We start from the raw sequence: 8,418 nt of genomic DNA on the forward strand, positions 1-8,418 counted from the left end.
ATTGCTTTTTATAGTCAGTCAGGATATCTGCAATGTATACATATATATAATACATATATAATGTTTTTTCTCCTGAAAGACTATTGAATCTGTAAGTTTATGAAGTGTGAGTCATACAAAACACATGCTGTATGATTTCTTCTCTTTAAGGTAACAAGTAACTGTCGAATAGCACTTGTTTCTAGTTAGATAGCAGGCATTAACACTAGTTACTACTCCATAAGTAGTATTCGTACCCCTAAGATGGTACTAAATAATATGCCAGCATGGTGTCAGGTTGAATTACTGGCTGCATTGTCTTTAAGAGACCATATTAAACCTATATTTGAAGTATTTATGGTCCTCAGAGATCTTCACTGCACCGTGAACAAGGTTACCCCTGGAGTTCTGACTAAATCACATTTTCGCAGCTGCAAAAAAACCCAACAAACTACCACATTTTGCCAACCTAAATTTTCCAATGCATTTTTGTTCAAAATACTCTACACTCCCCTGCCTCTCATTGGAACTGCTGTGTAGCACCTGCAGACACTTTTAGAAGCCCACTTGTCAAGAGGTGCTCAGCAAGGTCACGCCACAGCCTCAATGGGAAATGAGCTTTTATTTCACTCAGGCTTGGGAAAAGTGCTCCAACCACATTCCCCCCTAGAAGTACAAGTCAAGCACTGCTACTTTGAACTGGGACAGGCTAGACACAGCAGCATTTACAGAAAATATTAAAAAGATGTGGCCAGTGGTAACTTCAGTGTTGCCAGTTTTAAGTAAAGGTAGTTTTAGACACAGGATCTTTCAGAAGTTGTCACATGTAGAGCTCTTTTTAAGCTGAATTGGAATTTTTTACAAACATGATCATTATTTTCCAGTTTCTGTCTGTTACAGAAGCAGAACTAGTAACTTTGTAGTGAAAGCTTATGATTTCAGGTTGACACATCACTGAAATAGTCAAGAGAACTAATAACAGAGGCTTCTGCACTCATAATATTTTCCCAGTCCCTCCATCTTTTACAAGCCTCTCAGTACACTTGTGACATGCTTGCTTAGGAGAGCACCATTCAGATCCCACAAATGCTTCAAAAATGCAGAAGAATGCCCAAAGAAAAGGATAGAACATCCCAGAAAATGGAATTTTTATACCGACAGCAGATAGCTCTTCCACTTTATGTGGGACAACTCTTTCTAGGGCTCTAAGTCTTTAGAGCATGAAGAAGGCATGACTTCTTCTTTGGATTACAATACTTAAATTTGTGTGGAAAAAACTGCAGACAGACTATGTCACCCTCTCTGTGCAAAGACTGGTCTATCCATCACTTGGCACAGCAACCCAGCTGTTGACTCCCCCTTCTTAATGCTTTTTTTCTGGAACTGGAATCCAGTAAATAACTTACTTTGCAAGATTGCCATCAACTTTCATCAAAGAAAACAGAACCCTTAGTTAAACTTCAAATGAAATAGAAAGTCACTTATCTAAGCAACATCAGAGATAAAAACAGACTTCAGATATTTTTGTTACATGAAATTCCCCTAGAAAACTAAAATAGTGTCCCACTGAAACTTCTCTCAGCTTGTCCACAATATGAGGTACAGATATCTTGAACACCCTCATGTTTGTACATGTCTTTTCCTGCAGAATCATCTCTTATTCTGATTAAGTCTCTTTATTTGAAAGTTATTTGAGATAAGCAGAGCACAAATAAGCACAACCACGAGTGGAGTTATTTAATAATAGCTACAGAAATTAAATTTACATCTGCTTTAATCAGAATTACCTTTCAAGTGTGAACAAGCTCCTTATTACATTGTTAGAAACAGAGGCTGAATTACAATGATCTGTTTAGAATACAGCTGCACAGATATACAAGGAAAAATAACTAAAATGTATTATTTTCAAAAGTACCTTATTAAAGCTTTTGGGTAAAAGTCACTGCCATAATGACATAGGGGACAGGCCACAGAAGAAGCATTTCAAAGCAGCTCCACATCCCCCTACCTGTGTGAAAAATGTATTATAAAGAAAAAGAATAATTACACACACAACCCCAAGTGGACCATACTTCATGAAGAAGTCATTTTTAGAGTAGAATCAATATGTCTATAGATTAAGACAATAAAATATGATTATGTGAATTTGTTCAAATAAGTAGATACACACATAACCCCTGTCTTAGCATTTAGCAGTCTTCTAAGCAGTAGGAAGGAATAAAAATGCTTCCATTCTGATTACTTTTTTTTGTCTTAACGTCCTTTTAATGCAAGAAGAGCAACAACAGCTATAACCACTCAGAAGGAGACACACAAATTACATTAGCAAGAAGTGATTCCTGCTGGCATGGCAGTTCCAGAAGCTGCTGTATTGATCCCTTTTGGACTGTCAGCCAGATTTCTTCTCTCTTCTGATATTTTCGAACAACAACTATTGCTTCTTGAAATTATTTTCCTTTGTAGAATTAATGATAGCAGCAGCATAGAAACACATATGTTTTACAAATTGATTGTTACTGCACTTAGCTAACTCATTTGTGTGATCAGACTGGTATGGAAATCACTGGGGTTCTATGTTAGGACCTTGGAAACCATAACAGGGCCACAGCTTGAACGCTGAAGTGCCTAATGAGAATTTTTAAACAGTGGCTGTTGATCACTCCCTGAAGAGAGCAAGAGAACAAGTCAATTCAGTTTGAAAAAAAAAATCTGACTCATGGACTGTGCAGAAATGGGGCAGAAGCTGTGTTTGGCAAACTCTTGATGCATAAAAATCAACAGCAAGGACACTAAGTTAAAATTGTTACAAACATTTTATAGAGGAGCAATGAGGAAAATGAAAAAAATAAAGAAATGGAATTTAAGGGAATGTAATCAGTCACTTCTCATTCCTTTTCCATTATTTTATTTTTTTTAAAATTTATTTTGTGTATATTTTATCCTTCAGCTTTTATGTGTGAAATCTGCTGCTGTGGACAGAAGGACATTGCACATCCTCACTTACAACGTGAAAGATGATGGTGTAAAGAAACAATAGTGCATAAATTTGCAAATAAAGATAACACTCCTCTTACATTTACAGACGTGTCAGTTAAAGAACTTGTGTTTTAGATGATACATTAATATATTTTAATTTATGGTTGACTATAACTAAAGTATATTTAATGTATTTATATTCCCCCTTTTATTCTGTTCTTCACTTTTGCTGATAGTTTTGTGCATAAAGAAACGACTGAAATAGAATCGTATGTATAAAGATTACTGAAAATAACAATTGAAATATAAGGAAAGAATAAATAGTTTCATTAAGAAGAAAAAATATTCTGAAGCAGATTGAGATCTTTGTTGAAGCAAATAACATAACTATGATGCAAACAGCAGAAGGAAAAACAGCTTTCTTGTTTAAGATACAAAAGGGGCCATATTTTTGAGCCTTAAGCCAATGATCATCTCTCAGAGCACCAAGTGCAGTATTTGTGCCAACATCTACATGAACTCCAGATCCAAAAGGCTTTCAGGGCTGGGCCTTCCACCTCAGCTCTGGCATGAATTCCACTGGCTGTAGTAGAAGTTTTCATTGTTAACAAACCAAACACATTATTTCCGCTGGAGAGGATTTTAAAGGCCCTCATAGGAGAGCCAGCTGGAAAGCTGTAATCTCTGAAGTTCCTGGCAGAGAGTTCACATGGTGGCCACCAGACACTTTATCTTTAGACTCCTTTTTCTTATTTAAATAATTTCTTAAGGAAGTCTTCACTAAGTGGAAACCGTGGCTTGCTTCATCAGAGTTTGGCACCTGCACCATCTCGGTCAGCCATACAATATCAGGAGATAATTAGGCAACACTTATTGTGGTAGGAAGAATATTCACCACCTCAACTTCTCAGCCATTTTGAAAGACAGAAGGGTGGACATGGACCGTGGATTTGTAGTCCTCAGGACACAAGTGGTCAGGCAAGCTGGTGAAAAAGTCAAATCTACCTCTTTTTGAGGAAAGGCCTGGGTTCCTAATGGATGCCTCTAGCAAAGAGGCTCAAGAGATGCCTGATGTTACTGATGCTACTCTTAATTATACACCAGGAAATAAAAGAAATCTGTTTCAAATGTGTGCTAAAATCAACTCAAAGCTATTAGTCTCCAGCAAAAATATTATACCATCTACAGGTCTCAAGAAGGGAATCCTTAATTGTAGTTAAATGTCAGTGCTGCCATACATAAAAGAGCCATTTGAACTGAATCCATTGCAAAGTACACATCCAGCTCTCTATGAACACAGAAAATAGAAATAGTAGCTGGGAACTACTCTACTTTACTCTACTCTACTTACTGACTACTCTATTCTACTACACTTTCTCACAATATGTTTTTCCTGCACAGGCAAAACCCAGCAGAATACTGAAGGGAGAGAAGAGGAAGGAAGTAAAAAAAGGAATACTATCTAAAGATTTCAAGAAAGTTTTTTGTTTACCTTGCAAGACACCAGGGCAAGAATCTTAAATAACAAGGTTTAATTTGGCATGAACCACTCATGAGATCACCTCTGCTTTTCTTCACATTCTTCATTTCTTAATCCTCTGATCTGGTTTACACTAATGATAATTAGCTTTACTTTCTAAGAGCCTTATCACTAACAAGATACAAGACAATTCTGTTTGGACTGTCTGGATTGCAGCATATCTTTGATTTGCTTTCTGACCGTGTCTCATCTATTTAAGTAGTAATTTGCTTCCTCCTTGTTCTTTTTAAGAAAGATTCGAACTAGTGGCACTCAGAGCAAATAAGCAGCATCTTCACATATAACTTACTATCGTGGACATGGAGATGGTCACCTCTGTTTTTCATTTGAAGCACACAGAGTAGGTACCTGCAAAACAGAAATAGATTAAATACAGAGAGTTCTTACTAAATTAGTTCTCTTTATGCCCACTAAAATGTGGGCATTTCAATTAACATTGTTATTTTGTTGTGGAGTAAGTTTGTAACTACTGCTCTCTGTGTAGGGTTGGAATTACAAAACTAAAATATGTCAAACAGAATGGGAGAAATATTTTTTCTCCATATGTCATTATAATCACTAAACTATTAGGGTAGATTTTTAATTATATTTCCATTATCTGTGCTGTGAAACAAAAGTTAAACAATATGCAACACATACTGATACTCAGATACTGCAGCCAGACTTATGAAGATCTCAGTCTGGTAAATAATCTCGAATAATTTTTAAAGGGAGTGAAAAAGCAAAACTTAGGCAAGTTTTGAAATGGTAATATCTCCTCCCTCAGGGAAAAACAAATGAACAAACAAAACCCACAAAACCACCAATAAAGCAAACCAACCAAACAAAACCCACAAAATAACAATGAAACAAAAACAAAGTCTCAAACCAAAATAAAAAACATACACATACCAAAAAAAAAAAAAAAAAAAAGCAAAAGTGAAGAGAAACATCATCAGGAGACAGAGAACACACACCAGGTAGCAAAAATGGAGATGAACCCAGCATTTGCAAAATCACTTTCAAGGCTGCAAATTATTTCCCTTGCTGGTCAGAAGAATCACTCTCATGTTGCTATGATGAAGCACAGCATAAGAAATCCAGGATATTGTGACTCTAAGGAAAAAATGAAAGGGAGACATAAAGGAAAAAAGCTCTTATGGAATCATGGAATGGTTTGTGTTGAAGGGACCTTAAAGATCATCTTGTCCCAAACCTCCTGCCATGGGCAGAGATACCTTTCACTAGCCCAGGTTGCTCAGAGCCCCATCCAACCTGGCCTTGGACACTGTCAGGGACAGGGAGTCCACAACTTCTCTCACTGCCCTCACAGAGAACAATCCATCTTATCTACAGGACAGTACACATTTTTACTCCTTATTAGTTAAGGTTTGAGGGTTTTTTAAGTTTGAAAACTACTCATTATTAGCTAGCACTTAGCAGGATGTTTTTACCCTGGAATTGCAAACACTAATTTATTTTCAGCTGATAAGTAATAACCACGTTATCTCTAGCAAAACAATACTTAGATAAACAAGAACAACAAATACCCTTGTGCTAAATAAACAGTATATTGTGAAGTAAATTGATAATAACGTGTTGCTTTACAAATAAACACCACATACTTTAGACAGCGTTTATGGTTTTGACACAGGTCACACCTCTGTTGTCAGATACTTTGTTCACCTGCTGTAAATAAATGAATTAAGGTTGCATAATTACAGCTGGTATTTTGTTTCACTAGTCAATACAGAACAAATAAATTAACAGACATCCTCACGTAATTATTGCTTTCCCTCTCGAAATGGTAGGAATTTGAATTTCTTACTCACAGCACAAAGTAACCCAACTCTTGATTAATTAAATATTAACTAAGTTTCTCTCTTCCACTGTAAATTGCACTGCCGTGAAGAGAGTGCCTTCCATCTTGAATCACGATTAATAATGCAAATGCACTAATTGATTCTCCTTAAGATAATGAAAAATGCATCACGCTGACAAGTGTGTTTTTTAAGTTAACCACATTTTTATATTTGTGAGCGACAAAGAAAAAAGGGGAAAGATGAGGAAGCTTGCCTATTCACAGCACACACTGAAGAATTATGTGGGTTTAGTAGCCTTCACTCTTAGTATATCAACAGATATAGATTCTTTCTTCCCAATAAGTTAGTGGAATTTATATCTATATTTTTGTTAAGTATATATTAATGAAAGGCTTTAAGCTTCAGCTTTCAAAGGGTGACTGCTAATTTTGAGTGTCTCCTCTTTCAGAGAACATGTCAGTGTACAACTGCCTTTGCCTCTATTCTTTCTCTGTAAAACCGGGGGTGGCAGCAGCACTTGTATTCCAGCAATACTTAAGAATCGCCATCAAAAGCCAGAAACATGCTGTTTGAAGGTTTTAGAGAATGCTTTGGCAGATATCCCAAGCAGAAAGTTGCTGTTCCTCAGTCATATACTGCTGAAACCAGGTGCTAAGGATATGCTGCTTCAGCCAGTTTAGGGAGGCTGAACAGAATAAATAAAGCAAGGTCTGCAGGCAGTCTCGACTGGCTTAGAAGGAAGGACTACCAGCTCTCCCAGAGAGGCAGGGCTCCTCAAGAGATTTCAGATCAAATGAAGAAAGAACAAGCTTTTTACATACTAGGCACAAGGTCAGCTACGTGCAGACTGACCCAGGGCAGTGTTGGCTGAGTTTGTGACCCCACACTGCTCAGTCCTTTCCATCAGCAGTCTTGTTCCCATCTGTGCTCCCTCTTGGAAGCTGTGGCAGCAGATCCCCTCCAGTGGTGTGCCTGCCTCCCCTGCAGGCTCTGATTTCCAGCTGCAATGGCAAGGCCCCTGGTTCAAGCTCTGCTGATGGTCAAGTGCTGAGCTGTGCCCCTGAACCCTGCCTAAAGCTACCCAAAGGTTTTACTGCAGCTGTAACACAGTGAGGTCATGGCCTGGCCACTTCAGCTGGAAGATGAAGAGCAAAGCCTGTCAAAATTCGGCAGCTCTCTCTGCTTTGCTATGTCCTGCAGTAGTCAAGGGTAGGCAGCACATGCCCATCAGTACTGCTGAGGGGCCTGCAGAATGCTGCTGCACAACCCACAGTTTTCTTTATGGACTGCTTGTAGAAGAAATGTGTTGGGCAGTATAATACATAACTGTTAAGTGAACAAAGAAGCCTGATGAAAACAATAATGAGGAAGTAATACTGCCCAAATTTTTTCAGAATCGGAGAATCATATAGGTTGGAAAAGACCTTTAAAATCATTGGGTCCAACTGTATCTAGCAGAATGTTGAGTTTTACAATTTTCAGAACTTCTTTACTAGTTTTTACTAATTTGAATTCAACATCTTTTAAATCAAAGTCTTTGTGAGGACATACTGAACTGCAAGACTCAACCTGCTCTCTCCTGGTAATATAAAAGCAGTGGGCTTAACCCACAGCATAGGGGATATAAGTTTGAATAACATTAACATACAGACACTGGGACAGTTTGCCAAGAAACTTTGGAGCTAATATAGTCGGAGAGTTTCCCAAAGCAGAATAACTTCTGGAGGTCCCCTCAGTCCTGTTCTCTCTGACGCGTCTTTTTCTCTGCCCCCTAAGAAAAGCATTCTTGTCCTTATAAACTTTCAGCTAACACAATAATCCAAGAGACCACGATACCCTTAAACGACCTACTGTTCTTCTTATTTTAGGGAGAACAGGATGCACTCACACGGGCATTTGCACCGCTCAGCGTCCTCTGCTGCTCAACTGCCAAAGCACCGGGAAGTTCTACTTTTGCTTGAATAAGGAAACCGGGTCTGGTGTGTGTTTTGTGCGATACAGCAGCTCGAGAGCTCCTCGAAAAGTTTTCTCTCTCGCCTACAGCCCTCTGCAGTGTGAGCCCTGATTCGGGGCGGCACGGCCCCGTCCCCGCTGCCCGCGCACCATTCCGGGCGAGGCCCG

At 38.4% G+C, this 8,418-nt stretch overlaps 1 long non-coding RNA gene across 2 annotated transcripts in view; it reads right to left on the reverse strand.

Moving 5' to 3' along the window:
* The window catches only part of LOC108641974, an 11,830-nt gene extending 3,445 nt beyond the window's left edge, over positions 1–8,385 (reverse strand). The window contains exons 1-5 of one of the 2 annotated variants that reach the window (XR_001922364.2): positions 8,186–8,385; positions 6,100–6,163; positions 5,452–5,590; positions 4,785–4,843; positions 1,895–1,987 (exon numbers count right to left, since the gene is read on the reverse strand). This is a non-coding gene — a long non-coding RNA (uncharacterized LOC108641974). The remainder of the gene's footprint in view (positions 1–1,894; positions 1,988–4,784; positions 4,844–5,451; positions 5,591–6,099; positions 6,164–8,185) is intronic. The other variant, XR_001922365.2, reaches the window with a different exon arrangement.
* Positions 8,386–8,418: the final 33 nt, after the last annotated feature.

This window comes from Manacus vitellinus, unplaced genomic scaffold, assembly GCF_001715985.3.
Source record: "Manacus vitellinus isolate BGI_N305 unplaced genomic scaffold, ASM171598v3 scaffold_9_pilon, whole genome shotgun sequence".
Lineage (NCBI taxonomy): Eukaryota > Metazoa > Chordata > Aves > Passeriformes > Pipridae > Manacus > Manacus vitellinus.